Raw genomic sequence first — 18376 nt, 5'->3', positions numbered from 1 at the left:
CTTATACTTAGCCTTTTAACCAACATTTGACTCATTTAATCATACAATCCACATATCATCATATAAATCATATAATATCATTCATAGCACAAAAGCATACAAGTCACATGTACTATATGTTGGTTGTTATTTCTTTATTAGCCCATGTACACATGTGAGAACTATGGATATGTGAGTCTATGGAGGTTGTGCACTAATGTTGTCACCACAGCTCGTATAAATGCACCGAAGTGCCACGTAGAATTGCACCGAAGTGCCACGTAGAATTGCACCGAAGTGCCATATAAAGTGTCCCTAAGGACCACGTAGAAAATTCCTTAAGAATCATATACATATACAAAGGATCAAGTATGTGTCTCAAAAGACATCACACATGTTCCAAGGAATACATATATGTCCCGAAGGACCGCGTAGACCCTCGACTCTTGGCATGCCAACTATACCTCTAGCTCTCAAGACACATAACATGGGCATTGTCATTTCACATATTCATATATACATATAGTTCACTTACGCGTAGAACATTTTCATATGATTCACATTTACATGTCACATAGCTTATATACTTTCTCACGTAGTCACAAAGATCCATGTTATATAACATATATCGAAACTGCATATAATCACGTATATCATATCATATAGCTTAGATCATTTCTCAGGTATTCATGTAAACATACATATCATATCTTGTTCACATATGATCATATATACTTCATATAACACATAGAAACACCTAGAACACTTTCACATAGCTTATATAAATTTTCAGAGTCCTTTCATATTACTTGATAACATATATCATATATGCATATAATAACTTATATCATATCATCTACCTTATACTCCATTTCTTTGTATTCCCTTAGATTATATAAATTATATCGTGTTTCTAAACATATATCATTTAATAGTATTTTTATTTATTTATTAATTTAATCTATTTACTTAATTCAATTTCATATATTCATTATAATCTTTTCATATAGCTCTATAGATTTTTAGCATATAACTTATCTTACATATTCGTAACATCCCTTTATATTCAAGTTTCCTAATTGATATACTATTCACATTCCTTTCTATAATTCAATCTTATTTAGTTCCCTTAACTCTTATTAAATCAAAAATCTCTATTATAATAATTCTCATAATGGATCATACCACTATGTACTTGTCCAACTCATGTTTACCTAGTTCCTATCACTTCTCATGAACTCACCTTCATCATATTTTCCTATTATTACATATTTTATCTCATAACCATGTATTCACATAGTCTTATATTTCATTATCATATGACTTATATTTGTTCTCCTATGACTCTTCATAAACATCTATTTCCATTTCCATACATCTCTTGACTTATCTTCTATATTCCTATAATTCACAACTTATTTTATATTCTCTCATTAACACTTAATAGTGTTTTTACATAAACCACATAGCACATACAAAAACATATCAATTCATATAATCAAACATGCATACACTTCATATTGTTAACATACTTATAATCAAGACTTAATAAGCTATTACTATAGAAAATAGACTTATCACAAGTACAATTTCCATATAATCTTATACAAATAAGATGCACTCACCTTGGAACCACCGTAAAATTGAAACCACCGTTGTGTTCATCATCAAGCAAGGAACAAACCCTTCAAATTAATTGAAGTGAAACGCTGCCAAACGTCGGGAATTTTCAGTCAAAGCATCGTCGTTTTTTTAGCTCTATCGTCGGGAAAAACTTAAATTCACCGCCGATCGTTGTTCCGTTTACGACACCTCCTGCACCATCGTGTTCCTTGTGTCGTTGCGAGTCCGCCGGTGTCAACCTTGTTCGCCGTCGACGGCGGCGCGTGAGGAGGTGGAGCAGTCAAAGATTCGGCCGAGTTGAAATACGAGCTCTCCGCCGTTCAAAAATTTGAACCGATCGTTGTAAGTATCTCGAAATCGCTCAAAATAATTTTTAGAAATTTTTCCGGGAATTTTCCGACACCGTGGCACTGTTCACACGCCGCACGCGCCGCCGCAGGGAGAGTGAGCTGCTGGAAAACCAGTTTGACCAGTTTTGAACCGGTTTAACCGGTTCGAACCGGTTTGACCGGTCTGAACCGATTTGATCAGTCTGAACCGGGTTGACCCGACCCGACTGTTGACCCAACCCGAATGTTGACCCGACCCGACCGTTGACCGTTGACTTTCTTTGACTAAAACTTAAAATGGCTTTGACCGACCCTTAAACGACCGTAAATCTTTTCCGAGTATACCTATCCTGATAGTTTTCGACGTACCAAATCCATTTCCGCAGTCCGTTTCACCAAATTCAAACCCTAAGGTCTCCAAATCAACGGTCAAAGTGGTTGACTTTGACTTTGACCAAGAATCTGAATTTTCGAAAAGTCATACTTTATATTTTTCGACGTCCTGATTCCGTTTCCGCAATCCGTTTGGCCAAATTCAGACTTGAAATACCCCAAATTGATAGTCAAACTCGAAAAATGCTTATATACTTAAGAAGACTAGCTTTGAACAATTAAATAGGATTTGGGACTGATAGATTATTATTGTTTGAAGGTACAAGAGACTCTCCGGATCGTTCGACAGCTCGACCCAGCTCTTCTAGATCAGTTAAACCACGTGTGCCAGTATTCACCCGTTCGAAAATTGTAGCAGAGCGTGGTGAAACCAGCAATCAGTAAATTTGCTATTTGAACCTATTGTCGAGGTGTGTTCCCTGCTTATTATTGAACTGTTTTATTGGTTTTAATATGTGGTACACCGAATTCATTGGCTATTGTTTTATGGATGCACCAATTTAATGTGACAATTTATGGAATATGGCTGCTATCTAATTTTTGTTTTGAAATGGTATATGATTACCATGTTTTTGGATTGATGGAATTTATGTCACGGTGCAATTGAATTTTGGAATTGAAATACGATGGAATAGCTCTGATCAAGCTAACTGGGCTTAATGTGACTCTTGAGGGCCCCAAGATGTTTCATTAGGTCGACTTTCCTTTGCTGTGTGCTTAGGGTAAGCTATATGGACATATTGACTTGGGCTTAAGGATACAAGCTTCAGAGCCTATCCTTAAGTCGGCTTTCTTTTTGCTATGTGCATAAAGTAAGCTATATGGAAAATAATTTTGGCAACTACTGATGGTGTACCAGAAAGGGGTTTAAACTATGATTTTCAAAAAGTTAAACTCTTTTACGAATTTGTGAGATTACTGGACTATGATTTGTACCTATTGTGATTTTATGGAAATGTTGGGACACACTGAGCCTAGCTCACCTTTTGAAAATGTTTTCCCCTTTCAGATACTGTTGGTTAGATACCTTGGTACGAGCACTTGGAGGATCAACATATCTCTTGAAGTAAATCAAATTGTAATGTTTTTATCTGGTAAATTGACTTTATTTTGGTGACATGGACCTTATTTTAAAATATCAGATTTTATAATGATAACTCTTTTGCTAATACTGCTCGGTTTATTGTGATATTGAATTTGAAGACGTGTTTTAAATTAAATTATTATTTATTGGTACTATATTTACGAGTTGGATTTTGATAGTATAATTTGTTTATAATTTCATGTTATTTATAATGTGATTTTATATTGATGGAATAACGGTTTCGAAAAATGTCTTTAATAATCATAATGTGATCCACTAGACTTAGTCGAAACGCATAGGCCGGGTCTAGGGGGTTACATTTATTGGTATCAGAGCTTTTGGTTTTTAACCCTCGGACTGTGTATGAGTCCACATTGAAAATACTGTTTTAAAATATTTTACAAAACGAGTTACTAAGGCCATGTCACAAAGTTATTAAGATTTTAACTATGTTTGAGACTCCAAGTGCTTATCTAACCTTAAGTTTATCTTCTGTAGTAATCTCGAGATCTACCAAAATGAGTGCTAGACGTGGTCGTCGAACTAGTCGTGGACGAGGTCGAGTAACTAGATTTGCAGATCCGATTGATGAGATACGAGTAGATCCCCCACCTCCAATAGGTGATCCTGCTCCTACGACACCAACGAATATGCCACCTACCGATGGTATTGGCATGACTACACCGATCATAGGAGCGACTGATATTGAGTCAGAGTCTACTGGAGTTGCATTGGATGAGAATTTTAGTAGACAGTTTCTGCAGTTAATACAGGGAGCAGTTAGAGCTACTGGTGTTGTATATGAGGTTCCTATTTCACAGACGTTGATTTCCAATGGAGTTAGAACTTTTGAGGGACATATTGGTGGAGCTCCTACTGAAGCTGAGGATTGGCTCCAGGATACAGAGAGACGCATGGATCAGTTGGGTTTGGACTCAACTAAGAGATATCTGGGTGCTGTAGCAATGTTAGATGGTAATGCCTACACTTGGTGGGAGTCAGTGACCAGTAGTGTTCCTACCGATCGTTTGACCTGGAATTTCTTTAAGGATCGCTTTCGGAGTCGTTTTCTAGGAGAGCGCTACTTAGCTCAGAGACGACAACAGTTTCAAGACCTGGTTCAGGGAGACATGACTATTTCTGAATATGAGATCGAGTTCCTGAAATTGCTGAAGTATGGATTCAATATGGTACCTACGGAGAGAGATCGATGTCGTAAATTTGCCCTTGGACTCAGATACGAGCTGCGTAGGCAAGTTGTAACCCATCAGGATGAGATATTTGATGTGCTGGTGGGCAGAGCCAAAGATGCGGAAGAGGTGGAGGTTTTAGCTTCTGGTAGAGAGCGTGTTGATCAAGATCGATCTAAGAAATTTTCAGGCCCGATGGAGTCATCAGCACAGTCCGGAAAGAGGACTCGTACTTCAGCCCCTCAGAGAAGCAATACACGTTTCAGGCCTGCAGCATCCTCACCTTTAGCTGTCAGTCGAGGCGGTTCCTCGTCGTATTATAATGGGCCCCTTTGTGAGTATTATGGTAAACAGCACTCAGGAGAGTGTCGTAAGAAGATGGGTCTTTGCTATCAGTGTGGATCTAGTGGTCATTATCGGAGGGATTGTCCTCAGTTAGTTTCGTTTGAGCAGACCACTACCCAAACTCCTGTGCGTTCGCAGACTACAGTACAGACCCCAATTAGAGATCGTAGTCAAGGAAAGACTCGAGGATCAGCGTCCAGGACAGACAGTAGAGCCCGACCTCAGCAAAATAGAGGGCCAACAGCTTCTGAGGCTAGACAGCCAGCTTTGGTTTATGCAACTAGACGTCGTGATGACAGAGATGAGCCTGAGGTTATTGCAGGTACATTTACTATTTATTCTACCCCATACTTTGCATTATTGGACAATGGTTTCACTCACTCCTATGTATCGAGCTCAGTATCTCGAAACCTTCAGATTCCGATCGAGAACACTGAAAATACTGTTACAGTTACAAGTCCAGTAGGACAAGCGGTATTAGTGAATAAAGTATTCCGGCGTTGTCCTCTCGAGGTTCAGGGAGAAATTTTTCTCGCTGATCTTATGGAGCTTCCTTTAGAGGAGTTCGCTTTAATTCTTGGAATGGATTGGTTGAATAAACACAAGGTAAAGTTGGATTACGAATACAAGCGGGCTACTCTGAAGACTTCAGATGGTCGGACTGTTGTGTTAATTGGTGAACGGCGTGGTTATCTCTCCAATATAGTTTCAGCGATGGAAATTGATCGTATGATCCGGAAGGGATATGAGACCTTCATTGCTTGTATTTTGAACACCAAGGGTGCATTGTCCACGATCGAGGAGATTCGTACAGTTAGCGAGTTTCCTGATGTTTTTCCGGAGGAGTTGCCTGGGTTACCTCCTGATAGAGAGGTAGAGTTCGAGATTGAGACTTATCCGGGATCGTCACCTATTTCTATGGCACCTTATCGTATGGCTCCAAGGGAACTTAAAGAGTTGAAAGTCCAATTGCAAGAATTATTCGATCGAGGATTTATCCGACATAGTACTTCACCATGGGGAGCTCCAGTTCTGTTCGTGAAAAAGAAGGATGGGTCGCTAAGATTATGTATTGACTATCGGAAATTGAACAAGATGACGGTCAAGAATAAATACCCACTACCCAGGATTGATGATTTATTTGATCAATTGCGAGGAGCTATTGTATTCTCTAAGATTGATCTTCGTTCGGGGTATTATCAATTGAAAGTTAAAGGATCAGATATTGCAAAAACGGCTATTCGCACTAGATATGGTCATTATGAATTCTTAGTGATGCCTTTTGGTTTGACGAACGCTCCTGCAGCTTTCATGGATTTGATGAATCGGGTGTTCCGACCATATTTGGATCAATTTGTGGTGGTCTTCATTGACGATATTCTGATCTATTCTCGTACTGAGGCAGAGCATGACGAGCATTTGAAGATCGTTCTGCGGACTTTGAGAGAGCATCGTCTATATGCCAAACTAAGCAAGTGTGAATTTTGGCTTCAAGAAGTGTCGTTTCTGGGGCATATTATTTCTGCGCGAGGTGTTCAGGTCGATCCCAGCAAGATAGAGGCTATTATGAATTGGAAATGACCTAAGAACGTATCTGAGATCCGCAGTTTCTTGGGCTTGGCTGGTTATTATCGACGTTTTGTTGAGGGCTTCTCGATCATTGCTTCTCCTTTGACAAAGTTGTTAAGGAAGAATGTGCCGTTTAACTGGGGCGAGGCACAACATGAGAGCTTTGAGAAATTAAAGGCGGTTTTGACTCAAGCACCGGTGTTGATTCAACCAGAGTCCGGGAAGGATTTTACAGTGTATAGTGATGCTTCACACTCAGGACTTGGCTGTGTTTTAATGCAGGAAGGTAAAGTGGTGGCTTATGCATCCCGTCAGTTGCGACCTCATGAGTGTAATTATCCTACTCACGATTTGGAGTTAGCAGCAGTGATTTTTGCATTGAAGATTTGGAGACACTATCTTTATGGAGAGAAGTGTTATATTTTCACGGATCATAAGAGCTTAAAGTATCTCCTGACCCAGAAGGAGCTTAATTTGAGACAACGGCGCTGGCTAGAGCTTCTGAATGATTATGATTGTGTGATTGATTATCACCCTGGTAAAGCTAACATTGTAGCGGATGCTTTGAGTCGAAAGACGGTATCGGAGTTGAGATCTTTAATGGCCAGGATGAATTTATATGATGATGGCACTTTGTTAGCAAAATTGCAAGTTAAGCCGACCTTGGTTGATGAGATCAAGGCTAAGCAGCCCTTTGATAGCTCCTTGCTTCCCATCTTTGAGCAAGTAGAGCAGGGGACAAGCTCAGATTACGCCCTTGACCGGGATGAAGTTTTATGCTTCAAAGGTCGGTATTGTGTGCCTGATGATGCTGAGTTGAGACAGACTATCCTTACTGAGGCTCATAGTAGTCCATATGCTATGCACCCCGGTGGAGATAAGATGTATCGGAATTTGAGAGAGAGGTATCATTGGATCGGCATGAAGAAGGACATCTCAAATTTTGTAGCGAGGTGTTTGACTTGTCAACAAGTTAAGGCAGAACATCAACATCCATCAGGTTTGTTACAGCTTATTAAGATTCCTGAATGGAAATGGGAGCGTATTACTATGGATTTTGTTACTAGCTTGCCTATGACTCCTTCGAAAAAAGATTCAGTTTGGGTGATTGTTGACAGACTTACAAAGTCAGCTCTCTTCATTCCTGTGCGAGTAAATTATACTTTGGACAAGCTGGCAAGATTGTATATTTCAGAGATTGTTAGATTGCATGGTGTTCCATTGTCTATTATTTCTGATCGAGATCCGAGATTTACTTCGAGATTTTGGAAGGCGCTACATACGGCTTTGGGAACAAGATTGGATTATAGCACATCCTTTCACCCACAAACTGATGGTCAATCTGAGAGAGTGATTCAGATACTTGAGGATATGTTGCGGGGTTGCGTAATCGATTTTCATGGTAGCTGGGAGAAATTTTTGCCTTTGGCTGAATTTGCTTACAATAACAGTTATCAGACCAGCATTCGTATGGCACCCTATGAAGCACTCTATGGGCGTAAATGTCGCACTCCGATCTGTTGGACTGAGTTGCGTGATAGGAAAACGTTGGGACCTGAGTTAGTGCGAGAGACGGAGGACACAGTCAGATTTATACGTGACCGTTTGAAAGAGGCATTTGATAGGCAGAAGTCTTATGCAGATCAGAGAAGGAAAGATATACAATTTGAGGTTGGTGATCAGGTCTTCTTAAAAGTTTCACCGTGGAAGAAAGTATTGAGATTCGGGCGTAAGGGTAAATTGAGTCCACGATTTATTGGGCCGTATCGTATTCTGAAGAAAGTTGGACCTGTTGCTTATCAGCTTGAGTTGCCTTCCCACCTCAGTCGTATTCATGATGTTTTTCATGTGTCTATGTTAAGGCGATACCGTCCAGATCCAGGTCACATTATTCAGGTTGAAGAAGTAGAGCTGAGACCGGATTTGTCATATGAGGAGGAGCCCATTCAGATTTTAGAAAGAGATGAAAGAGTTCTTCGGAATAGGCGAATTCCAATGGTCAAAGTTCAGTGGAGTAATCGAGGCCTCTCAGAAGCTACTTGGGAGACATTGGAGTCAATGGAGGCTCAGTTTCCTCAACTATTCTCATAAGGTAAATTTCGAGGACGAAATTTCTTGTAGAGGGGGAGAATTGTAACAACCCGGAATAAAATTTAGAGAAAAAAATTTAATTAAGTAATTTGGCAAAATCTGAGGATTAAATCGGAAGTTTTCAAAATTGTAGGCCATTTTAGAAGTTAAAGGAAATTCAGGGACCAAGCCCTGCATTACTCCTTTTAGTGTCGGCAGAAAATTTAATATAAACGTGTGAGTGGTTTTCTGTTTTCAAAACAGAAAACAATTGTGAAATTCCTCCTCCCGCACTATACTTCAAAGCCGATTCCGACGCCGTTCGACGTCCAATCGTAAAATTGAAACCACCGTTGTGTTCATCATCAAGCAAGGAACAAACCCTTCAAATTAATTGAAGTGAAACGCTGCCAAACGTCGGGAATTTTCAGTCAAAGCATCGTCGTTTTTTTTAGCTCTATCGTCGGGAAAAACTTAAATTCACCGCCGATCGTTGTTCCGTTTACGACACCTCCTGCACCATCGTGTTCCTTGTGTCGTTGCGAGTCCGCCGGTGTCAACCTTGTTCGCCGTCGACGGCGGCGCGTGAGGAGGTGGAGCAGTCAAAGATTCGGCCGAGTTGAAATACGAGCTCTCCGCCGTTCAAAAATTTGAACCGATCGTTGTAAGTATCTCGAAATCGCTCAAAATAATTTTTAGAAATTTTTCCAGGAATTTTCCGACACCGTGGCACTGTTCACGCGCCGCACGCGCCGCCGTAGGGAGAGTGAGCTGCTGGAAAACCGGTTTGACCAGTTTTGAACCGGTTTGATCGATCTGAACCGGGTTGACCCGACCCGACTGTTGACCCAACCCGACTGTTGACCCGACCCGACCGTTGACCGTTGACCGTGACCGTTGACCGTTGACTTTCTTTGACTAAAACTTAAAATGGCTTTGACCGACCCTTAAACGACCGTAAATATTTTCCGAGTATACCTATCCTGATAGTTTTCGACGTGCCAAATCCATTTCCGCAGTCCGTTTTGCCAAATTCAAACCCGAAGGTCTCCAAATCGACGGTCAAAGTGGTTGACTTTGACTTTGACCAAGAATCTGAATTTCCGAAAAGTCATACTTTATATTTTTCGACGTCCTGATTCCGTTTCCGCAATCCGTTTGGCCAAATTCAGACTCGAAATACCCCAAATTGATAGTCAAACTCGAAAAATGCTTATATACTTAAGAAGACTAGCTTTGAACAATTAAATAGGATTTGGGACTGATAGATTATTATTGTTTGAAGGTACAAGAGACTCTCCGGATCGTTCGACAGCTCGACCCAGCTCTTCTAGATCAGTTAAACCACGTGTGCCAGTATTCACCCGTTCGAAAATTGTAGCAGAGCGTGGTGAAACCAGCAATCAGTAAATTTGCTATTTGAACCTATTGTCGAGGTGTGTTCCCTGCTTATTATTGAACTGTTTTATTGGTTTTAATATGTGGTACACCGAATTCATTGGCTATTGTTTTATGGATGCACCAATTTAATGTGACAATTTATGGAATATGGCTGCTATCTAATTTTTGTTTTGAAATGGTATATGATTACCATGTTTTTGGATTGATGGAATTTATGTCACGGTGCAATTGAATTTTGGAATTGAAATACGATGGAATAGCTCTGATCAAGCTAACTGGGCTTAATGTGACTCTTGAGGGCCCCAAGATGTTTCATTAGGTCGGCTTTCCTTTGCTGTGTGCTTAGGGTAAGCTATATGGACTTATTGACTTGGGCTTAAGGATACAAGCTTCAGAGCCTATCCTTAAGTCGGCTTTCTTTTTGCTATGTGCATAAAGTAAGCTATATGGAAAATAATTTTGGCAACTACTGATGGTGTACCAGAAAGGGGTTTAAACTATGATTTTCAAAAAGTTAAACTCTTTTACGAATTTGTGAGATTACTGGACTATGATTTGTACCTATTGTGATTTTATGGAAATGTTGGGACACACTGAGCCTAGCTCACCTTTTGAAAATGTTTTCCCCTTTCAGATACTGTTGGTTAGATACCTTGGTACGAGCACTTGGAGGATCAACATATCTCTTAAAGTAAATCAAATTGTAATGTTTTTATCTGGCAAATTGACTTTATTTTGGTGACATGGACCTTATTTTAAAATATCAGATTTTATAATGATAACTCTTTTGCTAATACTGCTCGGTTTATTGTGATATTGAATTTGAAGACGTGTTTTAAATTAAATTATTATTTATTGGTACTATATTTACGAGTTGGATTTTGATAGTATAATTTGTTTATAATTTCATGTTATTTATAATGTGATTTTATATTGATGGAATAACGGTTTCGAAAAATGTCTTTAATAATCATAATGTGATCCACTAGACTTAGTCGAAATGTATAGGCCGGGTCTAGGGGGTTACTCCTTGGCCTCACTAAGTTCCAATCCACTTTTATGATTTCCTCTCTTTCGATCGAATCTTAACTCGATAATCGTTTCGGAACTTGTTCATGTTCGATATCTACATAATCATATATTGATACATATCAGTATCTCATTGATATACTCTAATATATCATTTCTTAGACCAAAAGAAATGTCTATTTCAATTTCTCCTTGAAGTGCATCGATGCATTCTTTAATATGTGCATCGATGCACTACCCATGCATCGATACACAAATTACCTTCGATGTTTTCATTTTAAGGGGATGCTTCGATGCACTCCTTATGCATCGATGCACCAAATGCATTCGATGTTAATTTATTTGAGAGTGCATCGATGCACATTGAAGATGCATCGATGCACACAACCCAGAAATGATACTTTGAGCACGAAAATCCCTTCTTTATTCTCTCAACTCTTCATATTTCATCCCTTTTTCTATTCTTAACTCTTATACACCTATTTAAACTAATTTATACTCATTTATTTCATCTTAAACCCCAAAATCTTATCCTCCTTACGAGATTCAAGAATTATACCAACTTTGCAATAAGATTTAATTCCACTTCTAACACTTCATATGTCTTAACTAGATTGATGACAAGTCAAATTTATCTTCAAATTCAACTTATCAACTCTATTTCAAGATTTTATTCAAAAACTCCTTCTCTTTAATCTTTTGTAACTTCTTCATCTTTTGATTTTAAGATAACTTAAGCTTTCCTTAAGCTTAGTTATCACCTAATGATCAAAACCCAACTATAAAATCAACAAGTAATCAACTAAATAGAAACTCATCTTTGCTCAGCACGTTGGAGAAGAAGAAAGCAAGAAGAAGAAGAGTTTTCCAGATACTCTCCCCCCAATGTGTTTATCTCTTCTTAAAGAGATAAAAAAAATCTTTTATGACAAATGACTATTTTGCCCTTTAATTCCTTTAATAATTACTAACAACTTTCTGGAAATATTCCCAAATAAATCATTGAACTATTCAACTATTTTACTTTGACCAACAAATTCTGAAATATTTCAATTTGGTTACTAACCCGGTATTGAGGATGTTACAAAATAAGTATAAAATAAATTGAAAGCACATTGTATGTTATATTGAGAGTTAAAGGTACAATTGGCATGTAATGAGGTGGAGTGATTATATTCTGATTCTAATATACTGTGGTGTATAGTAGTGTACACTAGTATATATATATATATATATATATATTCCGATCTGAATACACTTTGTGTGCATATTGTTATTTCCGATGTGATTGCACTTTGTGTGCATATCGTGATTTCCGATATAATAGCACTGTGTGTGCTTATCTGTTCCGATCTGATGATACGAGATATGTATTGCGCACACTCGTTTGACTCACGTATATATTCTCTTAAATATACTTTGGGCTATAAAAGGAAATATGAAAGTTCTGAAAAGTATATGACTATAAAGGAATGTTGATTGATCATTCTGTATGATATGATTTATTATGATTTTGTGAAAATCATCAAATGATTTTTTTCAGGTTTCTGATAAAGTTCAGCATGAGATATTTGGTTTGAACGTTCTGAAAATTATGTCTGTTTTATTTTTAATGATTTTATATATTTCAATATTTTATTTATTTGTTCTCACCTTTAGTATTATTGTCTCACTAAGTTATACTTAGCGCGTGATGATTTTTATGCGTATGGTCGGATTGAGACACAGACGATTTATGAGGAGCCTTCCAAGGATTGTGTGCAGATCATCTATGTTATCAGTATCAATAAGAAATTACCGATGTTTCTTTTGACCAGTAGTAGTATGTATAATTATGTGTATTAGTTTGTTTTATCAGTATATGATAAGCATATATATATATATATAATTATGTTTTTTAAATGGTATGAAATTTCAAGTAAATATAAATAGTTTAGTTTTAAAAGTTGAAAAAAGGAAGGTTTTAAAAGAAACAAATTTTTTTTAAAGAAATTGTGAATAGTGAACATTAGTCAGTTTGATGTGATATTTATAATTTGTATTCTTAGATGTTTATGGGCTATAGGTGTTACAGTTCTTGTTTTATTGTTTTATAATTATTAGAGTAACTTTTAATAATTAAGGGATTTAATAAAATAGTATTCTATAGTCGACGATCATTTATGTATTTTACCCTAAAATTATTAATCTTTGTTTTTTTATTGCAATAGCCAAAGAAATCTTTGAAATGCTTACGAAATCTTTTTAGAAAAAAAAAATAACCATTGTGAAATTTATTTATGAAATTTCAAGGGAATAATAAGGGTGTTTAGATTCAGTTTTAATCGAATTAATTAATTAAATTAAAAAGTTATTATATTATTGGTTAATTTTATATTTGATCTTAACAGTTAATAATTTTTTAAACTTTAATTATTGGTTAATTCAATTTAAAATAAGTTAATTAACTAAATTAATAAGAAATATTTAATATTATATATTATATATATATATTATTTATATATTTGTTAATCATAGGGGTGTTTAAACTTTAACTTTTACTGAGTTAACCGATTGAATTAATTAAAAATATTAATATTTAATATATATTATTTATGAATTTCGATTAATCAACCGAATTTTATTCGATTTAATTAAAAATTTCAAAAAAAATTAATTTTATTAACATTTAAAAAATACTGATTAATATTTTTTCATGATTATATTTGATCGATCAATTGAACCAAATGATTGAACACCTCTAAAAGATATTGGGAGAAAGACAAAAAAAAGATAAATAGTTTAAGTAGAAAATGTGGAAAAAAAGGATATATGTCGCAGCAAGTGTCATTCTTTTTTTGGTTGAAAGAACAGTAAGTGTCGTTATCTTTTTTTATTAATATGAGGGGAGTATACGATATTATTTATTTATAGATAATTTTTTATTATTTGACACTGAATACTCATGTCTATTGCATTTATAGTATTAAAATCTAAAATATTAAAAAATAATAACAATTATTTTATCATTAAAATCGTTTGTTTATCGTGTCATTAGATGCTAATAATTGGGGGATATTATTTGGTAGAAGATGAAGAGTGGAGTGCCAGCAACACAACATTCAATTACAATGAAAAAAATGAAACACAATTTCCATTACTTATTATGTTAATTAATTAATTAAATTATTTAATGAATAAGGTCCACGAATAATTTTTTTAGAAGATTTGAGTTTAAGAAATTGTATCTTTAGAATGTATGTGTTATTAAAAAAATATTTTTTTAAATAAATGTTATCTTATAATTATAATTATGTGTACTATTAAAAGAAATAATATAATATGTCGGCAGTGAAAGGTGAGAGGGGCAAGTTGGGTGGCTTTTAAGCTGAAGGGTCATTTTCGGCATTAGAAGCTCATCACGGGAAGAACTAGAATGCGACAAATCATGAAAATGGGTTGTGGAGTGTTCGTTTATTTAGGGCAGTTAAGTTTTTTTAATAGAAAGTTGTTAATTTTATTAAAAATAAAAATAACTAGAATTATAATAAAGAATTAGAAGTATAATCGTAAATATAAATTAAATTATAATTAGGATAACTTCGTATAACTATTGACACAAAAATTAATTACCTAGATCTCAGAATGACCAAAAAAAGAAAATATTAAAAAAATCTAGCCAATGCTCGAACAAAATAAAGATACGAACAAATATGATTTTATCGGAAAATGAACCACAAAAGGATATAAAGCTACTGAAGACCACCAACAAATCGCAAATCAGAGTCAAGCGACGTGAGAAAATTATCCACGAACGCAAAACGCGTATTTAAATCAATCCAAGGGTCCATGATAATAAATAAGTGTCATCTTAATCAGTCGTGGCGATGTTAAATTCAACCCTGAGAAAAAAGATAAACGAAAACAACATCCAAAAAAATCATAAGCTACCAAAAAGGTAATGAAAAACGTATCACAAAGACAGAGATAAACATGGCATAAAGACATAGAAGATGTCACAAAAACATAAGTATTATTATTAAAATACTAAAAGAAAAAAGACAGCTGACGGGTCGCAACCAACATCAAAACCGGTGTTACCGCTGGTTAAACAAAATTAAATAAGAAAAAGTTGGATTGATCAATAAAATTAACACAAATTGTATAGAATAAAAAAATGAAAATAGAGAGGAAGAGTAAGAGTTCAGTTGTTTGTACCACAATTTAATTTAAGATTTAAAATTTATAACCGAAAATACTATAAAGAATGTTTGCAATCGAAAAATATTAAAAAATATTAATTTTATGTTATTCGCAACAAAAAAAATTATATTTTTTTATAATATTTTCAATCACATCTTTTTTTAAGTCTTTAATAAGATTGTCCTTCCATGGACCCTCTCGTTTATTTTTGGGAAACCAATGATAATTTAAAGCATAATTAATTTATTAAACTTGGATGGACACAACCTTAAATATGAATGTTATACTAAATAAATATAAAAAGCGAATTGTGGATCAGCTGTGAAGTAAAATTAATTTTACATCAATATAAATAAATGTTTCCCGTATACCGAACGACTTTGGGAATAAAAATATTTTGACCAAGGAATTTATGATTAACGGGAACAAGTAAAGAATAAGGATTAGTCAAAAGCAATTAGGTCATTGAGTTTTCTTACAGATTAACTACTGACATCTGAATATAAAATCTTCCAAGCAAGCTTGACTCATATGTTAGAATGACATCTAATTCCGAATTAACGACTTTAAATATATGATTAGTATCTTATCTCATATCACAAATATCACTATAGGTTAATTCTTTTTGGATTTATTATGATATGGTTTTAGATATATTTTGAAGATTTTAAAAAGTAAAAATAATAAATAGAAAAACATGCCAAAATATTAACATTCTTTATTAGTTTAAAACTCTAATAAAAGTTAGAATAATATATATACTTGAGAATCATGACTTAAAGTAATAAGCATATAACATAACTCAAACTTTTGCTTCGAATATAATTAAATTGTTGAATTTTTCAGAAAATTAGAAAATAAACAATGACGATTCGGTGCAATATTAAAAACAATATAAACAAAAAAATCAAATTAAGGGGACGTCAAAAACGTATGCAAAAACACGTGACACAAAAATTAAGATACACGTAATGAGGGAGGGAGGATGGCGTTAAGGATTAATGCATAATAATAATAATAATAATAATAATAATAATAATAATAATAATAATAATAATAATAATAATAAGATGATGATGAATATTGATTCATTAATAATGTATGATTCTATTCTATACATTATTATATGATGTCATATCATCACAACTAAATTTAAACAAATTTAATTTTTAAAATTTATTATAATATGTTGATATTTCATTTAATGATAGTGAATAAAATTATATGCTATCAATTGAAGAGGATTCTTTTGGTTCATGTAGTAACAAGTGAAAGCATGAATTAAGTGACTTTAATTGTAAATGAATTGTTGTTATTCTTTGAAGTCTCGAGTTTAAACATTAAGAATATCAGGGCATAAACATTCAATGTCAATAATTATTTTTGATCATATAATATCTTATATTTACCACAAATTAATAAAAAAATATATAATAACAAATAAAACTAAATGTATTGGGAAGTGATAAGGAGAAATATTAGAGCGGATGTTATAATATGGAACGCAATGATATGTTGTGTTTAATAAGATAGAGAATAAGTGCATGAACCAACTTACTTAAGTGGTTAAAGGAATCATTGGTATTTCTCGAAATTACGGATTCGAATGCCAACGACTACAATATGGTGATTGAATATTCATTGTCAAATAATTAAGAGTATTTAAAACATATACTATTTTATAATCACTTTAACTTAATAAAAAATAAAATAAGAGCAAGTAAAATGGATTAAATATAATTTTAGAATTTAAAAGTCTATATCAATTTTCCCGCATTTATCAAATATCATAAGTTATGTTTAGTATTATAATATTTGTTTTAACCCAATCGATTTTCAATCTTTTTTTTATTAAATAGAGAGGTATTAGATTTCTAAAACAAATGTTAGAGTTTGAATTCACATATATTAAAATAATAAAAATATCTTTAATCACTTGGTTAATTATTAGATTCTTTATTTTTGATATATTATTATTTTTATTATTAATTTAGGGTATTTATAAGTCATAGTATATGCTTTAAAGGCTATCAACTCTTTGACAATAAACGCTCAAATATTCTATAGTCACTAATACCCGAATATGAAAACTTTAATGATAACAATCATCATTTTAATCTCTGAGATTACCTGATTCGTGCTCTTTTGATATATTATGTTTGTCTATTTGTAACATTTTCTTTTTTAAATGTCAATTTTTTTACATCAATATATCAAATAATAATAATAACAATAATAATAAAGAGAGGCATAAGGGAATGATAATGAATTTTCTAGGGTTAGGGTTTAATTATGTTCCAATGAGGTGAAGTTGAGTTAGTCACAAGTGTAGTTAGACGTTGGAGAATGAGTGACGGATTCGAATTCCTCTTTACAAATCCAATAATTTGAAGCCCCTTCTTCTTAGTTTTTGTTCCATCCATCCCTTTCAAACGTGTGTCCTATTTTACTTATACACTTCCGTAAGTTAAGGGCTTGTAACTCTTCTTCCTTTGGGGTACCTTCTCTTCATCATATATTTCAATGTCTAATTGTTAATTAGATCCTTTTTTGTTTGTTCATGTGAACTCGTGTAAGCATATTGTGCTCAATTATTTTATCTTCACAACTCTACGTGGCTTTCTCTCATGTTCCTTGGACACTTGTTCATAATTAGCATTTGTCGTTATCTGTATCATTTCATTCTTCATCGGTTGCCTAAACGACAATAATATTATATACTTTGATGATGTACGTGTACTCCGTATTTACGTCATTTAATCTATATTACGTTATGATTTTAATATTATCTTAGAGTCTTTTAATATATTTAAATAATATAAATATTTAAAAACATCAAGTAATTTTAATGATAAAAAATATTATTATCCTCATAAGTATTGGATTTAAGTAGTTACGTGTGCAAATAAGAACGACTGCATAATTTTATGATAGGGAGGAGAACTTCTAAAATTTTAGTAAGCGACGATCTTAGAAATTTTAAGACGAAAATAGACTTTCAATAGAAAAATATATATAAAAATCTAAAACATATGATAATTTAAAATTTTTAAAGGGACGATTATCTCACTTATTCTCTCGTTTCAGTCTTACTTTTAAGTATGTACATTGTCAATAATTAAAAAGATATTTTAAATATATATTATTTTATAATATTTTGTACTATTAAAATAATACATATA

Source organism: Hibiscus syriacus, unplaced genomic scaffold (genome assembly GCF_006381635.1).
Source record: "Hibiscus syriacus cultivar Baekdansim isolate YM2019G1 unplaced genomic scaffold, ASM638163v2 tig00113337_pilon, whole genome shotgun sequence".
In the NCBI taxonomy this organism is placed as follows: Eukaryota; Viridiplantae; Streptophyta; class Magnoliopsida; order Malvales; family Malvaceae; genus Hibiscus; species Hibiscus syriacus.
Note: the sequence above shows the minus strand (reverse complement) of the source record.